Below are 21,623 nucleotides of genomic sequence, written 5' to 3'. Positions count from 1 at the left end.
TTTAATAAGAAAAGACTTGGGCTTAATTAATAAAAAATTAAAGATGAAATTAATTTTCTGTTAAAGAAATTTTAAAAAAAATGGGTGTATGAACTTAATTTTACCTATTCATCCTTTGTGAATTTAGATGAATTAAAGTTTTTAATTTTATTGCATGCCTTTTTTTATAAAATTGTATGATAAAAGTCAATAATTAAAAAAAAAACACAAAAAAGGAAAAAAATTAAAATAGGGTGTATTAGAAATTTTATTGAGGAAATAATAATATAGTAATTGAGATCACATTGAAAATTTCAATAATTGTATAAAATAATAAAGTAGGAAAATTTAGTATTAAAAATTTCAGTGAGTATATAAAATGTCACACCTTACTCCTCCGTAAGGCATAACATGCTCTCATAGTACACCTAATGAATTACCGTACTTCGCCTACTGGTAACCCATTAAATATACTATAAGCGATTTTAAAACAAATTTTGATCATTTTTATAGTAGTGGAAACATTGAATATTTATTAAAAAGCTTTTAATTGAAATTTTGGTCATGCATCAAATCCTCGATTAAAATCTGGTGTTATGAAATTTTTTCAAAATTTTGACAGAGTACCGGCTGTATTTTGAGAAAACAATTCTTCAAAACCTGAAAAGAAAAATACTTCCAATATGTTTACTCAACCACAACTCCAATACAAATCATTTTCATCTCCCAATTCAACACAATCAACTCAATTCCATGTTCAAGCCGTACTTTTCATAAGGAAAACCATACATAGATTTCAAAACTCAGGAAGAAATTTGAATATCATACTCATTAGGGTAATAAAATTAATATTACAATAATATACAGGTAAATAAAATCTCAAATTAATATTACAATAATTTACATTTTAATTACATACCCAAAATAATATTATAAAAGTTCTTGTATAACTACTCAAATAAATTACATACATATAATTATATGTATACATCAAAATCTAACGTACAAGGGTATACTTATGATATACCAGAGCTAATCCCAATTAGTCTTCAAGGAATCTTACTTAGCTGCTTTATAGTCCTTTCACCTGCGACGGCATACAAAGCTATCGCTGATTGGTGAACTCAGTAGTGCACAACAATAATTTAAAGTATATATAAAAAATATATATACGGTGACAATTCAAAACAAAAGTTGGAAATGTTGATTTCTTCAAAAATCATAAAATCAAGTCAATATTTTCAATGGTATAAATCAAATAATTAAGTGACCTTGGTTAATAATTAAAATTTTTCCAATTGTAATTGGTCATTTGAAACAATTCCATCAACTATGAAAATAGTTATTACAAAACAAATAGTCTCTTTCAAATCAATTTTACTCAAATAACAGTTTAAAATCATCATTTCTCATTTTCCAAAACTATTCTTTATCTCACTAACTATGCCGAACTAATCCGTAAAGGCCATCTTCAAAGCAATTCTAACTCCCTATGGTCAGGGAGGTCGAATCGTGATTCTAACTTCCTATGGTCGGGGAGATCGAATTATCGTGTACATTACAACACCGCAACAATGCAACTTTCGAAAGGGCCATGAGAAACTTAGATCTAACCTCTAATAAGAGGAGAATCTAAGCATGTGCACGTACCATGGTAATCAAAACAAAGCTAACTTCAGTGTCTCTTCAACAAATGAGGGACAGGTAATAACCTAGTCGAGCATCTATAGTGAGATATAAAACACATCATGAATCTCTTTGTTCCTTTTTATGAGCATAAATCACAATACAATTTAATTCAAAGTCAATTCCAATATCCAATAATCTTTTTATGCCCATCACAATTCAAAACATATTTAATCTATTTCCCATGTTAAGTATAAACCATTTTTCAAATCAAATTTTCCAAAACTAAACTCATTCATACCATAACACATTTTAATAATCATTGAAATAAATTCAATAATTGGTAAACATAATACATAAAGAAACTAAAATCATTTAATCAAATAAAATATACAAAACATGAACAATTTAAAACTAGTTGTGCACAAACCTCTTTTGTTAACTCAATTTACTCAAATTTTCGTTTCTCCTTCGAAGATCCCCTTCTAACTGAAACGCATAAATTTAGAGTGCTTCAGTATCCATTTCTAATAATTAAATTCTAACAATTTCTTTTCAAACTTATCCTACCCATTATGATTTATAATTTCGGGTCCTTTACATTTTTGTGTATAGTGGCACTATTCATGATACTATTCAAGTCAAAATATTGACTTTTTCATGCTTAATAGGTTTATTAATTCTAATTGCACTAATATACCATATTTTGGGTGTCAATTTTGTTAGCATTGATTGCCAATTCAATTTTTAATTTCTCTAGGTGCAAATCCAAAAATTCAGTGTTGGGTTACTATTTTCTACTGTTCCATTGGTCTGGTTACTATGGAAATTTGGTTAAATGTCCTTCATCAAAGTTGTTCCTTAATGTCTTAGCTTTAATTCCCTTTTTGAATCATTCCATTTAGAGTTTTGTAGCTCAAATTATGCCTATTTTTCTATGACTGGCCGGATTGGTTACAACCCAGAATTCTGGGCACAATTCTGGTTCTGGCAGTTTTGGTGACTCAATTTTGGTTAATAATTTGACTTGGTTATGGGCAGAATTTAGGTTTGTATTCTTCATGAAAGTTGTAGTACTATCTCATAGCTTTTTAATGGTTCAAAAATCAGGTCATTTGGATCTGTCTAGACCAAGTTATGGCCAAATGAATAAATATTGTTCATTTGATCATTTCTGTACAGTGGCAGTGTGCCTTACCCGGATTTAACCTAATTTTACTCTACTTTGTGTTTAGTTTTAGGGTAAGGTTTCTTCACCAAAATTGTTGCATTATGTTTAATTTTCATCTCCAATTGGCCTCACACCAATTGGAGCAACCAATTTCCAGTTATACCTATTTGAATGGGTAAGGGTCAAGCTGTCCAGAATTGAACATCACACATTCACAATCCCATTTCAATTTTAACCATTCAAACACATTCTAAATTACACCAATTAACCATTTTAAACCTCACTTAGGTCAAAGTACATCAATTTACCAAATTCTCAAAATTTTCCCCCAAAACCCTAAGGGTCAAGAACCCTAATTCTCAATTTCCTCAATTTATGAAATTAACACTAATCTAAGCTTAAATATACTTTTAACTTCATCAAGATCAATCAAACCCTAGGGGATCTAATGGTGGCCGAATTTTCCCATGATTTCGATTTATAGAATTTTTCAAAATTCTTCATGTAATTCTATCAAAAATAACTTAAATTCAATCAATTTTTACTAAAGAAGAGAATTAAATTACTTACCTCACTTGATGACTTTGAACTTCCAATTCTCCAATTTTTCTTTAATTTCACTTCTCCCAATCTCTTTCTTGAAGCTTAATTTGAAGACTTCTATAAGTTTAATAAGAAATTTATGGGGAAATTTAGAGTTCTAAAAGCTCAAAATGAGCTTTAATGGAGGAAGGAAAAGAAAAAAAAAATGAGAGAGAGAGTGGAGAGAGAAGGTGGCGGCAAGAATGAAGGAGAAGACCAAAATTATTTTTGTTTTATTTTGATTTTATGCATATTTATCCAAAATTTGACTTAGTCAAATTAAGTCATTAAATTAAAATGAATTTTGAAGTCATGCATGATGTCATCCATGGTGATGACATTATTCTAATTTTCTTTTCTTTTCTTTTTCCTTTCTTTTTTTCCTCACTTCTTAAATTTAATTATATATTTCATAATTTTAATTTCTCACATTTTATTGGACAGTTAGGTCATGAGTCACCTCTAAGAGTGAATTGACCAATTTGCCCATGCCGAACTAATTCGGTTTACCAATAATTCTGTATTTCTTTCGGAACCCTGATCTAATTATTTGATCTACTTATCAATTCTTTTCTGTGATTTCCTCTTTTCCACTAGCTTCGCAATTTTTCTTAAGACTGCGGTGTCACAATGTCCTGTACGAAATTAGGGTTATAATTGATCTCGCAATCACTTTCCGGTGCAGTCACCCATCGCTGTGACCTCCGGCTCATTTAACTTTTTATGTTCTATTTTTCTGATCTGTATTTAACCTTCGGATAATCACTATTAATTTTTGTTCAGAGCTTTTCTAGGTGACTTAAATATGATTCTAATCATCTTAATTATCCGGACCGACACCGGTTACCGGAACAGTAATTTGCACATGACTATGCATGGAGAGGTGTTACATAAAATAATAAATTAGGAAAATAGAGAGAGCATCGAAAATTAAAGAGAGTGTAAAAAATAATAGTCCAAAGAATTTGAGAGAAATTGAGAGAGTATTTGAAAATTAAAAAGAGTGTAAAGAATATAAGATTTATACAAATGAATTAGGAGTAGGATACGGTAATTATTGAATTCTTTTTATTTAAATTGCTAATTTGGTCTAGTTTGAAACCGATGGTTCAATCCGATTGAAAACCGCTAATTTATAATTTCTAAAAAATATTAATTTGAACCAAACCGTGAATGGACAGTTTCAATCTGGTTTAAAGTCGGTTCAAATATGATTTTGACCCAATCAATTCCGATTTAGTTCTAGTTATGCCATCACTACCACCAAATGTTTAAACCTAAGTAAAACCATTAAAAGCCCAAATGACTAACCCAAATCACTAAAGGCCCAACACTAGAGGCCCTAGTTCTTCTTCAGTTCAGTGTTCTCCACTTAGGGTTCTTGTGTTGATTTTGGCTCACACTAAAATCAAAGTTATAATCTGTTTGTTGAACGTTGATTGCATTGATTTATTGCATTGATTTTTCACCAATGTAAAATCAAAGATTCTTTGATTTCATAATCTCTTATTTTCGTTGAGGTTTTATTTTTTGGTATTATGTTTGTTAAGGGATTATTCAATGCCTCCCAAGCACATGCTTCTTCCTTATGAATGGGTCTCACTTCTTTATAAATAAAGAAATATTGAAAATTTATATACGAAGGAATACTATTTTTTAGTGCTTTCAATATAAAATATTATTTTTCTTGTTTTTGAGAAAGAATATGTATGAAATATGAGGCTTTTTACTTTGACCTGTTATTAGTTAGTTTGAGAGAATATCTTTGCAAATGAGTGAAAATGTAGGGAAGTAAAACGAGAAGGTCAAAATCGAAAAACTAATCTGAAATAATGGAATTGGTTCGGTTTGATTCCTTTCATAACCTTGGCTTGTTTCAATTTTTAACTTTTTTTTGTCTTTCAATTAATTGCTTATTTTGGTTTGAAATTGAATTAAACCACCTGATTTCAGAGTAACAAGCAAGTGCTCATCCATCGAGCTATCAGCCTAATGGTTCAATCCTATTATCTTAGATTCATAATCAAAATGGCATCATTTTTCATGAACAATAAAGTCATTTATTATGCCTTACAAAGAAGGCAAGAAAAAGTGTTGCTAGGCAGTACATATTAGATTCACACTTCCACTCAAGACTTGACATAGATAAAGCAAACTCCTTTATATTGCTGTATAAAAAAGGCAAGAAAAATTGTTTATGGTCAGGCCAGACAAGACTTGACTCTATTAAAGCAAGTAGTTCAGGACACAAGTGGTGGAACATTTCCCAAGTGGTTGATCAAGCTAATTCAAGAGAAATAGCTGATTATATTTTGCATAAAAATACTGAAATGAGGCTAATTAACCAGCTATTTCAATAATACTGCAGGCATATCACTCATTTCTGGGGGATTAGATACTGATGACTGTCGTAAGTGGGAAGACATTCGCTGCACCTCCACCACAGTACCAGTTTCCTGACTCAGTATTTGGTACATCAGAGATTGCCAACTGAAATATATATTTAAAATCATATAGTTTTGGTTACATATCTTAATATTCATTACGCAAAATTAAAGATTAACTATTATAGTTTCATGCCAATCAGAGGTAGTTTTTTTTTTATTATTTTTACTTTTTAGATAGAAGGAGTAGTGAGGTCTCAAGTTCGAATCTCCCCATTTATTTATTCTAAGATAATTTGCCTTCGTGATGAGAAAGGGAGATGACTACGTTCCATTGTGCAGATCCATAGAATATATATACAGAGAGATTAAAATTTAAGTTTTAGTATATGTAATGAACTAAAAAAAATTCATAATAAATTCAACCTCTAGAATATATATATAGTAATGACAAAATATCAGAAAAAAGAATATCTCGTAATATCTTACTTATTTTTGTAGTGAATTTGTAATATATTTTCTTTTTACGCAATGAAAATATTTAGAATAAATATAGAATTGTCAAAGATTAAATTCAAAACCTCTTATATAAGAGGCCAGTGCTCAGTGATTGAGCTATTAGTCCAATGATTCAGTACCCATTATCTTGGATTCATATTGGCCAAGTGACTAGAAAAATTCAAATCTTCGTAATTTTTTTTTTAATTTTAACCAAATCTTCTAATTTTACTAATTTACTACTTAAATTTTCATATTAATTTCAATTTTAATAGTTAATTTAATGAGATGGTTCAATTGATAAAAATAATTCAATTTTTTTTTCTATTCAAATTGTTAGATATGTTGTTTAATTATTAAATATTTTTTCTATCAATAAAAAATTTTCTAAAATTAATGAGAATATTAAAAACTATTGAACAAAATAATAAAATTAAAAGGATTTGAATTATTTTTATCGATGAATTCTATTATTTTAATTAAATTTATCATTAAAATTAAAAATAGTATGGAAGATTTAAGATTAAAATCATAAAATTAAAATGTTTTTGTTAAAATGACATCATTTTCCATGAACAGCAAAGTCTTCTATTATGGCTTACAAAGAAAGGCAAGAAAAACGTCCTTAAAGCAACAAAACAAAAGGCACACTGTTAGAACAAAAATAAATGTAGAAAAATAAAGAATATTTTTATTGAATAGGAAGAAACAATCTGTATAACTCCATTAATTCGAAAACTATTAATTGTGCTATTTATATAGCAAAAGTCTAACTAAATACAATAAAATCTCATGTAAATCTTAACACTTAATTAAGATTAGATTATTATTTTAAAAATTGAAATGCAATAACCTTAAAACCTATTATCCCTAAAATCTTGAAGGATATTATGAAAACTAAATCAATCCTGTTTGAATTAAGTTCTAACATTCTCACCCTTAATTCAAAATGGACCTAAAACATTTTTTTTTTTTGAATGGAGCACTGCTCTCCATCTAGCAATTCGAGTCTTGGAGCACTTCTCTCCAGTCATAAATTTGTGTTTTAGAGCACTTCTCTCTAACTGACAATTTTGGTGCACTTCTCACCATTTGTTGATGCACTTCAAATTTTCTTGGAGCACTTATCTCCAATAACCCATGATAAATTTGTGCTTAAAGATTTCTCTTACCCATAAGATCATTGAGGCTTTGATACCACTGTTAGAACAAAAATAAATGCAGAAAAATAAATAACATTTTTATTGAATAGAAAGAAACTTTCCGGACAACTCCATTGATCCAAAGACTATTAATTGTGCTATTTATATAGCAAAAGTCCAACTAAATACAATAAAATCCCATGTAAATCTCAACACTTAGTCAAGATTAGATCATTATTTTAAAAATTAAAATGCAGCAACCTTAAAACCTATTATCCCTAAAATCTTGAAGGATATTATGAAGATTAAATCAACCTGTTTGAATTAGGTTCTAACACACATATCAAATTCATGCTGTCAAAATAAATAAATAATTTTAAAAAATTTTGACATACATGAAAATATGTTCATAAAATTTTATTTAATATTATTAAAAGCAATTCATCAAATATATTAATCACAGTGAATAATAAAAATTAATTTGAAATTAAATTTAATATATTTTAATTATAAAATTCTAAGGTAATTATTAAACCAACTTTTCAATAATATTTTTTTAAAAAACCTTTTCATCATAATCTCAAACCTCAAACAAACACGGAGATAACACTTTACTTTAAGTGTTTGTGATTCTACCCAAAAATTGTAGAGTTTAAAAATATATTATATTAAATTAAATTTGATTTATTATAATTGTGTTAACATTAGTGATAATCGCTTTTTACATTGGCCTTTTATTTTGCTGTATAAAAAAGGTTAGAAAAATGTGTTGTGGATTAAAGCCAACAAATTTCAAAGACTTGCCAATCTTCCTTTGCTATTTTACTCAAAAGCCCATATAAAGGGGAAGAAGGAAAGAGAGTGAGAAAGCGAAAGAGAGGAGGCTTGGCTATGTGAAACAAAATTATTTCAATATGGCCCTGTTTTCTACTTAATATTCTTTTATTTATCCTTCTAGACGATTGAAAATTACCAATCAAGTGCTGAAACGAAAGTACGAAGTTGCTTTCTTTCTCTTGCCAATTAGTAAGATACAATCAATAATAATTAATAGGATACACTTTTCTTCTCCTTCCATTTTATTAATTTAATTATTAGTAAATTATCTAAAATGTAGAAATAATAATAGATACATTACCCATAAAAATCACCCTGTCCATACCTAAATCCAATTGATAATTCTAATACCCAAATCTGAATAACATTCATTCTAAACTATTCATATCCATCTCAAATCCAATCATCTTACTTGATTATTATCTGAATTCTTATCAATGTATACATTTTAATCAATAATTTATAAAGTATCATTATTATATACTTATTTAATTAATTAATTATATAATAAATGGCTACCATCACATAAAACCCAAAATTATATACAAAAGTATTATTTTTAAATTTGAACTTGCCCCAAAGGTTATGGATGATTTAATCTATTTTCTATAGGAATCCAAGTATTAATTATGATATAATGCAAGTAATTCACCCATAATAATATTATCTAGTCCACCTCCATTGGATTTAGGTATGCGAATTTTAACCAATTCAATTCCAGGCAACCTATAACCAACAATTCGTGTGATAAAATTTAAATTCTCAAGTTAATATATAAACTCTTCTGGAAATTTTTTATGGGTATTTTCTCAGCCCCCTGTAGCATTTGTGACTCGAATGTTGCAGAAGTTTTAGCCATCAAAAGAGCTCTACAACTTTCAACATCCTCTTCTGTTACCCACCAAATGACTGTAGGCCTTGGAAGTCGCGGCAAGTTTTTAATGAGATTGACAATCTAAGATGAATGATTTCTATCTTAAGCTTCCAACATGTCATCGCAAGAGTAATTCCATGGCTGATGGTCTAGCAAAGCAAGGTGCTAATTACTAGAAATTTGGAGATGCTAGCAAGCATACCGTTAAACTCTTTTTTTTTTTTTTTTGGCTCTGTTGCTTATTTTATGCTCACAACAAAATTTGGGAGAATAAAGACCATATTGGAGGACAAATTAAAATTAATAGTCCATACAAATATATTTTTTTTAAATAATTGGAGACAATTATTTTAATCGTCTACTATTAATATATTAATATTATTTAGGGAAGGTAAAAAATATATGGTTAGGTTAAAGTTGGGACAACTGAAGAGTTGAGGTTGACATCCAGTCTTTTGCTTAGTTGAAGGTTTCCATTCCTATCCTGATTGTGTTGAAATTATACCAGCCATATCTGATGGAACAAGTATGTTAGCGTTCACATAGTTATGCAGGAGATAGAATGGTATTCCACTGTTATGCTTTAGCATATCTTCTGTATGGTGTGTTGTGGTCTCTTAAGGAATTCAATTTAACATATTTGTTTTTGTATCAGTTCCAGTTTTTTTCACTTAGCATATAAGCCGTAAGTTGAGTTGTATGGGTGGAATGATGATCAAGGTTTAGTTTGGCTTCTCTTATTAAGTGTTTCCTGGTTTATTAATTAATAAAATCTAATTTGTTTATTAAGTTTGGCCCCACGATCTTTCAAACACTTTTTCTTGGTTATGTGATATTGTTTATGGGCAGTAATTCTAGTTTCAAAATTTCTCACACAAGCATTTCATGTTCTGCACAGAGCACAATTAGAAAGCTAACTTAATGATCTCCCTTTTGAAAAAAGCAAGGTATATTATTAAGTCAAAAGCACATTTAGAAATTGGAAGCATTCTAGGAAAAAAAGATAAAGAGTAGAAGTTTCTAAAATGCATCAAGCCATAAATAGAGAAACATTTCATCAAACATGAAAACAAAGAAGCTGTCCATCAAATACGCTCTAGGCATTCTAGACTGCAGCCCGCAATTTCCATTGGCATTTCATGACCAATTTTTTACCATGAAAATAGAGAAACATTTCATCAAACATGTTACAGGGATGGAATTGAAGCAATAGACCAAACATGTTAGCAATGAGTCTGAAAATATTTGCAATATCAATGGGTTTTTGTTTGTAACATAAATATATTGGAATTGTAATGGGCTGAAAGATGATAGCGGTAGCCATAATAATTGAAAGCAAAGAACTTGTTAAAAGTTAGAAACCTTGTGGGGAAGAAGAGAAGAAGAAAGCATAGTAACAGAAACCAGAGAATTGGAGTTTAATATATCTTTCAAGAAGTTGAAATTACTGAAAGCTAGTATCACCTCACCTCAATATTATTTAAACCCCTGCAAAACAACAAATTTCAATACAACAAGCATATTTCAGCATAGAAGCACTGTGAATATACCATCACTTTCTGCATATCACCTGTATCTTTTACAGATTGGATATAAAACTATGGCATGTATCTCTTACAGATTAGAAGTTATAATTAGATTTCTTTTATTATATTATTTACACTTATTTTATATTAAAATTTTTGAGTTATTTATTTATTTATTTGACCTTAAATTCGATAAAAAAAAATAGCAAAAAAAATGTGATTTAGAAATATAAATAGAGAGTGAAATTTTAAAATTAAGATAACAATATTAAATATATTGTTTAATTATTAAATATTTTTATATAAATATGAAGTTTTCTAAAATCATTGAACAAATTAATAAAATTACAAAGATTTGCTAAAATTGATAATGAGCCAAAAAAAATTATTTTTTTGTCAATTGATAAATTCAATTATAGTATTTAAATTTATTGCTAAAATTGAAAATAATATGAAAAGCTTAGAATTAAATTAATAAAAATTAACAATTTTGACTAAAATTTTTTATTAAAAAAAAAAAAAACTTACAAAGTCTTTTATTATGCCTTAGAAGGTATTGTGTTGGTGGGCAGTACATACAAGACTGGACTCGATTAAAGAAAATAAAGTCCTTATTTTCCCATATAAAAAAGGCAAGACAATGTGTTGGTGGGCAGTCCACACAAGACTTGACTTGGGGTTAGCTTTTGTAGCTTGTCCCTGAATTTTACATTTTGTTTTACTTTCATCCTTTAATTTTAATTTATTATTAAAAAATTCTTGAACTTTAGTTTGTTTCAAAAAAATCTCTCAAGCAGGTTCTCAAGTTAAAAAACAATGAAAGTACATTTCTACATCCTTTCCTCTTACACTCAAAAAAATACCGGCCATTTCAATCACCATTCAAACCTATCACAAATATACCAATACCATTATAATGAGCTGCTTCTTAGAAAAGCCGAGAATTTACCCTTTACCAAAAAATATAGAAACTGCATTTGTAGACGTCATACTATAGTTTAGAGAGATTTTTTTGTAAGGGTAAATCACCAAAAAAATCCCAACCTTTGGCAATTTTCACAATTCTACCCTATCTTGTTTTTTTAAACAATTTCACCCCCAACCTTTGGCACTGGATTTAATTCTACCCTACTGTTAAAATCAGTTGTAATGCTTTTTTGACATGATGACATGGTGTCATTGGTAAGTTTAATAACTAACTTTGATGGTAGTGTAGAATTAAATCAGGTGCCAAAGGTTGAGGTGAAATTGTTAAAAAAAAAAAGGATGGGTAGAATTAGAAAAATGAGCAAAGGTTAGGATTTTTTTTTTTTAATATGAAAACCTGCTATTACAAGTTAGAAGAATTTTCTATGAAATTAAAGTTCAAGAATTTTTTAGTGATAAATTAAAGTTAAAGGATAAAAATAAAATATGGGGCAAAGTTCAAGAACGTGCTACAAAAATTACTCCACAATGTCTCTTATTTTGCTATATAAAAAAAGGTCAGAAAATGTGCTGATGGACACCCCACTCAAGACTTAGACTCGGTTAAAAGCAAAGTCTTTATTTTGTGTGATGATTGGGGTAGAATTAAATCACATTTCATATATTAAATATTAAAGTAATTAGAAAGGGATAGAATTTTATTCGATTTAATTAAATATATTGAAGGGATAGAATTTTAATAATTACTTTAGAATTTTGAATATATTCCATTTTGTACATAAATCCATATTGGTAAAGAGCATGGTTCTATATGATAGAGTTGAGCCTCACCAACTTCTACTTTTTTCTGGTGGACAATATTCCTTTTGTGTTTTGATGTTATTGAAGTCTGAGTCAGCTATGTACTTTAGAAGCGTTCAACCTTGATGAGTGAGCTGAGTTTATGTTGTAGTTTCAACAAGGTAGGATGGTTGCAGAATAATGAGCTGGAGCTGATTGCAAAGTATAATTCATTACTTGTTTTTGTCTGTTAGTTAGATGAGCTGTAAACAGACATTGTTAACTTTGTATACAATTGTATACTGTTCATGCTTACTGATGTCCCAAAATATGTCCAAGAGGGGGGTGAATTGGACTTTTAAAAACAATTTTCGGTTCTTGCTCAAAACCTTTGAAAATTGCAGCTAGGTTCAACTTAATTTACTAATGTGAAAAATGAACAATATAGCTCTATTGACAAGTTGACTCAAGGTTGAGCTGTATGCAATCAGTATACTGATATAACAGACTATATTAACATTCAGTAAATATATCAGTAATCTGAATACGTTTTTAACATACCAACCAGAGCAGTATACCAAATATTCTAACTGACAGCAGATCACACAACATGCAAATTAAATCAGATATCAGCAGATTTATCAGTAAAAGCAGATTTAGCAGTAAACTAATTTTCTCAGTCAGCAGCAAGATTGACAGTATATGATATCAACTTTCATATCAGCAAAAGCATATCAATCATAAAATTAAATTGCATAAATGTAAAGAGCAAGGGTTGAGAAAATGAACACTGGAATTTTTATAGTGGTTCGGCTTTAACTAGCCTACATCCACTCTCTCAAAGATCCCACTTTGAGTCTTCACTCCACTATTCTTCTCTTTTCAAGGCAAGAGACAAAGCCCTTTACAAATCTTCTCAACAAAGCTTTTACAAGTAGCTTCACACTTCTACCAAGTGTTATCCCAAACACTTATCACAACCAAGCTTCAATAGGTGCTTGAATGACCTCTCACAAATGATAATAATGTGTTTAAAACTCACTCTCACTCAAGACAACAGAATCTATAAAGAAGAGTTGAGTAAATAAGCCAATGATGAGCAATAAATCACTTTGAGCACTTTGAATGAAAGCTTTAAAGATTTTGAACAGTAGAGGGACTTTCATTAAGTGCAAAATGGCCAAAGGAAGGTGTATTTATAGCTTTGGAACGTTTTTTACCGTTGCAGAACCCATTTGAACGTTACAGATACGAATTTCAAGAAAATAGCCGTTATTTTGTCGTTTTCTGCGATGTTGTGCAGAGTTGAGACAGTTAGCATACTTGAGAAATTAGCAAACCAGTTAGCATACTAATATAAGTAGCAAACCAGTTAGCATACCAGGAAAAACTTTTTTGCATAACCTTCAAAACTATAAAACTTTACACCAAATCATAGTCAAACATTTTTTAGGCCAATAATGATATTTAAAAAGAAAATCTTTTGAGGGATTAAAGATAAGCATCATTGACTTTTACTCCTCAATTCTTTTCATAAGAAATCCTAAGAAATAAAATTAACTTCTATACTATGTGTACCTTCAATTCTGATTTTCAATATAGTCTTGGAAAGTAACCTTTTCTTCTTTTATCTCTTTTGCTTCGTCTTGTGTTATCCTTAGAATGTCATCCTTTCTTCAGAAGCACGAATCCATTATAGAATCCTTGTGTCCTTTTCTTTGAGATGCACAACACTTAAAACAATGTTAGTTTGATTCTAGTTGAGTTTTGGTATCATCAAAATCTATGCTCCTTTGAGCTTGTGGGGTCAACAATCTCCCCCTTTTTGATGATGACAAAACTCAATTGAATCACCATGTAAATGTCAATAAGTGTGAGTATGTGTATGAATGTGTATGTGAGAATAACTCCCCCTATGTATGTGCTTATATCAACAATTATTCACAAATAACTCCCCCTTAATAATTTCAATGAAATATTCATAAGCATTTTCTTAAGGAGTCAAGTGTGACTAAAGATACTAACTAAATATGCACAATATACATACTAATCACAGACTTCACAAACTGTATATCATTCACAAACTATATCAGCAATATGCACACAATATACATACTAATCACATATCAAGATTACCATTCATCACTTTTCTCCCCCTTTTTATCAGCATCAAAAGAATATGGGAGAATTCATGCATGTGTGAATAAGTCAAAATTCAGTTTAAGTGCAGTGAATAAACAGTCAAAATAGTAACTGATATAGCAAACTAATCAAAAGTAGCAAACTAAGTAGCAAACTATCATACAGACTGTTAGACAAAATTCAATCAGAACTCAGTCTATCCTTTCAACCTAGAACTTCTCCTGATTGGTTTTGGAGCAGCCAATTTCAACTTTTTGGGCTTGACAGGTTTGTCACTCAAAGTTTGAAGAATTGCAGCAGCCAATTCAGTTCCGGGTGTCAAAGGAACAATAGGCCCAGCTGCTAACTCAGTGGTACCAGACTCAGCTGCAGACTTTTTGCCAGTTTTAGTCTTTTTGCCAGTAGGTTTACCAGTTTCCTCTTTCTGTTTGCTTTTCTGTTCCTTTTGAGCAGTTTTTCCTTTTCCTTTTGCAGGAGCAGCAGGAGCAGGGGTTTGTGGTTCTGCCTCTGATTCTGAGTCACTCATATCTTTCCCACTACCTTCTTTGCTGCCTCCATTACCATTTTCATCAGAATCATCATCATCTTTTTCTGCTTCAGCTTCTTCCTCTTCTTCCTTTTCTTCCTCTTTCTCTTCTTCTTCTTCAGTTTCTTCTTCCTCTTCCTCTTCTGTTTCTTCTTCTTCCTCTGTTTCTTTCTCTTCCTCCTTTTCTTTTTCTTTCTCGGCTAGAGGAACAGAACGATGCGACCTTCTTGGTTTCTCCAAATTTCGATGGTTGAAATACCCAAATGGACTTTGATTTTAAACAACTCTTCAACAATCTTGTACATCAGCATCAAAGATCCATCAACTTTAGAGTCAAGAGCATTCATAAGAATAGTTTGAAAACTTTTAAATTTCTGCAGCTCTCCAGGTTCCATTTCAACAAATTCTCTCAAATTGTTCACTTCCTCCAATATACCTTCAACATGAACAGTACCACTTGCACTATCTTTGGAACTAGCACCGTGTTCAAATCTAAGCTTTCTACCATCATCATCTTTTTGCAAACTAGTGATTGGGATCATATTGGTCCTAAGTTTCTCAGTTTCCAAAGGTATCCCAAAGTCTCTAAATAGACCATTTAGAAGATGGGCATATGGTAGCTTATAGGGTGGCTTCCATTTCATGATTTGCTTTAGCATAAAATAGGCAAGATTAAACTCAATTTGGTTCACTATATGCCAAATTATGCAGAGATCAAGGGTACTCAAATAGTTGGGACTGCCAGTTCTAGGGTTCAACACATAAATGATAAAACTATGAAGAATTTTAATGTGTTGATGAGCATGGGTAATGCTAGTCTTATCCTTCACTTCTCCTTTAAACACTTCACCCTCAAAATCCCTTTTGTTAAATCCACCAACAGCAAAAACATCTTTGTGGGAGCAGATTTTATTCCCACTGTTTGGAATTCCTAGGGCTTTAGCTAATCTAGCTACTGTCACTTCATAAATTGTCCCTTTCATTTTCACCTTAAAAGACTCATCTTTGTCAGAATCATCAACCCTCAAATTTTTATAGAATTCTTGCACTAAGTCCACATACACTCCTTCAGTATCAGAACACAGTTTATCCCATTTTTGATACTCAAACAAAGATTGCAAAGGAACGGAAATTTCAACAAAAGCAGGCCAGTGAATATACCTTGGCTCATGAATAGCCCTCTCCATATGTACAACTGGAGCTTTTGAAGTCTTCTTCTTTTTGGTTCCTTTTTCTGGGACTGGCTCACTGGTTCTTTTCTTTGATGTTTCTTTTGGCTTACCAATTACAAGAGGAGCATCCTTTTGTGGAGGAGGTGACGCAGGAACACTTGCGTCAGTGGAGTCTGAGGATGAATATGTGGGGATTTTGGCTTTCCCTTTTCCTTTTTCTCGCGCCATAATCAATCTCAGAAGTAAATTAGGCCGAAATGATAGTGAAAACTGAGATTATAAAATCAGTGATGTGAGCAGCCAATATATATATATATATATATTTATATATATAATCAATTGACGCATATCAACATTTATGTAGCACAACAGAGCGCAATGACAGAGGAAAAATTAGAGCAGACAGCAAAAAAAAATTCGAGTTCTTATAAATCCATGGCAGTCGAGTTATTATTATATACCATATTTCACGAAGTGTTAATGCCAAAAAAAATAACAACAGAGCGCTAAAACAGAACAAACAACCGAGAGCAAATAAGAGAAATATCAGCACATTACGAAAGCAGAACAAACAGGCATAGAAGAATATGATACACGATTCCATTAAAGGTTTAGACTTTATACCTGAAATACACTGAAACAGAGTGTGCGAATCGACAAAGAAAAAATAACCAACAGGAAATGATTTCTTTCGGCAGATTCAGTGAAATAACGAAAAATTTCGGGGATTTTCTTTCCGTAAATAATCGATTTAATCGATTTACTGCCAAAGGGTTTCAGAAGTATTTGAGGACGATGAAGGGAGACGACGGCTTGGAATGGTGCAACCGAAACGGGTTAGCAGGTGGAAAAGAAAAACGAAGCCGTTCGGGTTTATGGGAAACGAAGCGACGGAAAGAAGAGTTTTGAATTTTAAAACTTGAAAAGACACAACTGTGTGTTTTTGCAGGGAATAGGTAGCGTGTAGCAGAGGAGAGACGGAGAGAAGACTGATGGTTCAGAAAAAAAAATTGAATCCCGCGCAAATTAATGTGTTAAAAGTCCATTTTGCCCTTAAATACATAAAGATGCTATATTGTAAGTAGAGGGGTATTTAAGTAAAATGGGCTTTAAACATGCAGAATAGGCGCTCGAAAATATTTTTAGAGTTTTAGTGCAATCAGACCTGATTCCCAGTTTGCCAACGAAAAAGTAGGAGCAGTAGTAAAGCATTTAGCAAACAAGAAAATTAGCAAACGGATTAGTATGCCACTGAGATCAAATTCTGCAGATTACTGTTCATATCTGATATAACCCAGAATTTTTCAAATTGCACCAAAAATATCAGAATGCATTTTTAACACTGCAAATCAACATATATCACTTCATTTTCATATAGAAACATGACAATGCACCAAAACTTAATCAAAAGCATCAATCATACCAAGTTCTCTTCTTATTTTGCAGAAAATTTCCTCACTAAGGGGCTTTGTAAAAATATCAGCAAGCTGTTTTTCAGAGGGGACAAATTCAATTTGAATATCACCATTTTGAACATGATCCCTAATAAAATGATGTCTAATTTCAATATGCTTGCTTCTAGAGTGTTGAACAGGATTCTTTGATAGGTTTATAGCACTAGTATTGTCACATCTTATGGGAATGTGATCAAATTTAATTTCAAAGTCTTCAAGTTGTTGTTTCATCCACAAAATCTGTGCAACACAACTTCCAGCTGCAATATATTCAACCTGCAGAGAAAGTGCATGTAAGTTTGCTTTTTACTGTGCCATGAAACTAATGCATGACCTAGAAATTGACAAGTTCCAGAAGTGCTTTTTCTATCTAGTCTACTACCAGCAAAATCTGAGTCACTATAACCAATAAGATCAAATGATTCACATTTTGGATACCATAAGCCAATATTGTGAGTGCCAATGAGGTACTTAAAAATTCTTTTAACAGCTATAAGATGAGATTCTCTTGGACATGACTGAAATCTTGCACATAAACATACACTGAAATGAATATCTGGTCTAGATGCTGTCAAGTAGAGTAAAGAACCAATCATACCTCTATAAAAATTTGTTATCAACCTCTTTACCTTTTTCATCTTTCTCCAATTTAATTGTTGAGCTCATGGGAGTTCCAACATTTTTCATATCCTCCATTTTGAACTTCTTTAGCATATCCTTTATGTACTTGGACTGATTTATAAAAATTCCATCTTTCATTTGCCTAATTTGCAATCCAAGAAAGAAGGTAAGTTCACCCATCATACTCATTTCAAATTCACTTTTCATCATGTTGGAAAATTTCTTACAAAGAGAATGGTTAGTAGCACCAAAAATAATATCATCTACATAAATTTGCACAATAAGCATGTCTTTTCCCATTTTCTTAATGAAAAGAGTAGTGTCCACTTTTCCTCTTTTAAATTCATTTTGAAGCAAAAATTTACTAAGTCTCTCGTACCATGCTCTAGGAGCTTGCTTTAATCCATAGAGAGCTTTAGTAAGCTTGTAAACATGATTTGGAAAGTGAGGGTCTTCAAAACCAGGAGGTTGAGCTACATAAACTTCTTCATCAATATATCCATTTAAAAATGCACTTTTAACATCCATTTGATAAAGCATGAAATTCTTAAAACATGCAAATACACACAACATTCTAATAGCTTCAATTCTAGCAACCGGAGCAAAGGTTTCATCAAAATCAATACCTTCCTCTTGGTTGTATCCTTGAGCTACTAGTCTAGCTTTATTTCTAACTACATGTCCTTTTTCATCCATCTTATTCCTAAATACCCATTTAGTTCCAATAACAGAATGCTTTTTAGGTTTAGGAACAAGTGTCCAAACTTTGTTTCTTTCAAATTGATTTAATTCCTCTTGCATAGCAAAAAGCCAATTTTCATCATTTTGAGCATCATCATATGTTTTGGGTTCAAATTGAGAAACAAAAGCAACATTACCAAAATATCTTCTAAGTTGAGCTCTTATCATTCTTTGTGATGGACTATCAAGAATATCATCTTTGGAATGATTTCTATGATACCTCCATTCTTGTGGAATATCTTGATGTTGAGGTTCCTCAATTTGTAGTTCTTCCACATTTGGTTGGGAGTCATCTTGAATTTCAATATTTGTGGAGCAAGGGAGTTCTTCTTCTTTATCATTTTGATCATCCTCCACTTGTTCTTTTGATTCAAGCTCATCATTATTCGAATTCTTTGAATTTAGAATCTGCTCAATTTCATCATCACAAGAATCTTTCCTTTGCAAGGAAGTGTTAGCATCATCAAAAAGTATATGCATTGATTCTTCCATGGTCAATGTTTTTCTATTAAAAATCCTATATGCTTTGCTATTTGTTGAATAGCCTAGAAATATTCCTTCACAAGATTTAGCATCAAATTTCTTGAGATTGCTGTCTTTGTTATTCAAAATGTAACATTTGCAACCAAAGACATGAAAATATGCAATATTGGGTTTTCTTCCTTTCCAAAGTTCATAAGGAGTTTTCTTTAAAATAGCTCTAATGGAAACTCTGTTCAAAATGTAGCATCTTTGTATTCTGACTTACGCTTGAAATATTTTGGTAAACTGTTTTCATTCAGCATTGTTCTTGCCATTTCTTGCAAAGATCTATTTTTCCTTTCAACAACTCCATTTTGTTGTGGAGTTCTAGGAGCTGAAAATGTATGATAAATACCATTTTGAGAGCAGAAATTTTCAAACAAATTATTCTCAAATTCTTTTCCATGATCACTCCTTAAAGATGTAATGCAATATCCTTTTTCATTTTGAGTTCTTTTGCAAAAAGCTTCAAATATATCAAAGGTTTCATCTTTATGAGCAAGAAAGAAAGTCCATGTGAATCTTGAAAAATCATCAACAATTACAAATGCATATGCCTTGCCTCCTAGACTTCTAGGTGTGATTGGACCAAAAAGATCAAGATGTAATAATTCCAATGGTCTAGACGTAGTTACAACATTTTTTGATTTAAAAGATGATTTTGTATGCTTACCAAGTGCACAAGCTTTACATTGAAATTCTTTTTCAAATCTTAGCTTTGGAAGTCCTCTAACAAGGTTCTTTCTAGAGAGTTTAGCAAGTGTACTCATGCTAGCATGTCCTAATTTTCTATGCCATAACTATGCACTATCATCTGAAGTCATAAAGCATGTTTCACAATTTTCTTCAAGACTTGTTAAATCAAGTAAGTAAATATTATCTATTCTGGCACCAGCAAACATAACATTATTTCCATGAATTTCACAATGTGTAGAAGCAAAAATCACTTTAAAACCATTATCACACAATTGACTAACACTTAAAAGATTATACTTTAATCCTTGAACTAATGCAACATTCTCAATGCATGGATTTTTACCAATAGTTCCACATCCAACAATTCTAGCTTTGCTTTTATCACCAAATTTCACATAACCTTCTTCTTTCAACGTAAGAGAGGAAAACTTGCCTTTATTTCCTGTCATGTGCCTAGAGCAGCCACTATCAATGTACCAATGTTCTGTTTCCAGCATACTCCTTAGCGGACACGAAATCGATTAACTGTTCTTAGGTACCCAAGCAACTTTGGGTCCTTGAATGTTAGTAACATTAGGTAGGGTTCCTTTAGGCACCCATACTTTCTTTGCCTTAAAGGTTCCTTTCCTAATAGGACAAGCATTAATCATATGACCTTTATGATTACAATAAAAGCATGTAATATTTGGTTGAGAAAAGGATGTAGCTTTAACAAAAGATTGTTTGTATTTTTCATACTTCATAAATCCATCATATCCAATTCCAGATTTTTCATTTGTGGATCTTTGATTCCCAAGAAGTATATCAAGTGTTTCTTTACCTTTTGTAAATTTAGATAAATCTCTTGTCAAAGATTCAACTTTTTCTTCAAGAATTCTATTTTTCTCAAGAAGTTGTTCACACACTTCTTTTGATCTTTGAAGCTCATCATTAACTTCCTTAAACAATTTCATTTGAGATTTATAAAATTCATTTTCCTTTGAAACCATACTCAATGAAATATTTTCTGATCTTAAAGCATAATTTTCATGAACTAAAATTTTGCATTTCTTTTTAAAAGTTCTATATTTATCATATGTCTTCACAAATGCAAGTTCTAATTCATCAACATTAGAAAGTTCAAGGTTTACCTAATTTTCACTATCTTCGATGTGTGAGCATTCACCTTTTTCTTCAATTGCCATCATACAAGTGTTTGCAGCCTCTTTGTCACTTGTTTCATCATTTGATGAAGAGTCACTATCACTCCAAGTTGCTGCCATTGCCTTTTTGCTTTTGTCCTTTCTAAACTTATTTTTCTTCTTCAATGTAGGACATTTTGGCTTAATGTGGCCTGGTTTGTTACACTCATAACAAACTATTTCACTTGAATGTTTTGGAGTCTTTGGAGCATATTTCTTTGTGAACTTCTTGTATTTGTTTC

Source organism: Hevea brasiliensis, chromosome 13 (assembly GCF_030052815.1).
Source record: "Hevea brasiliensis isolate MT/VB/25A 57/8 chromosome 13, ASM3005281v1, whole genome shotgun sequence".
In the NCBI taxonomy this organism is placed as follows: domain Eukaryota; kingdom Viridiplantae; phylum Streptophyta; class Magnoliopsida; order Malpighiales; family Euphorbiaceae; genus Hevea; species Hevea brasiliensis.
The sequence above is the reverse complement of the archived record's forward strand: the minus strand, read 5'-3'. Positions refer to the sequence as shown.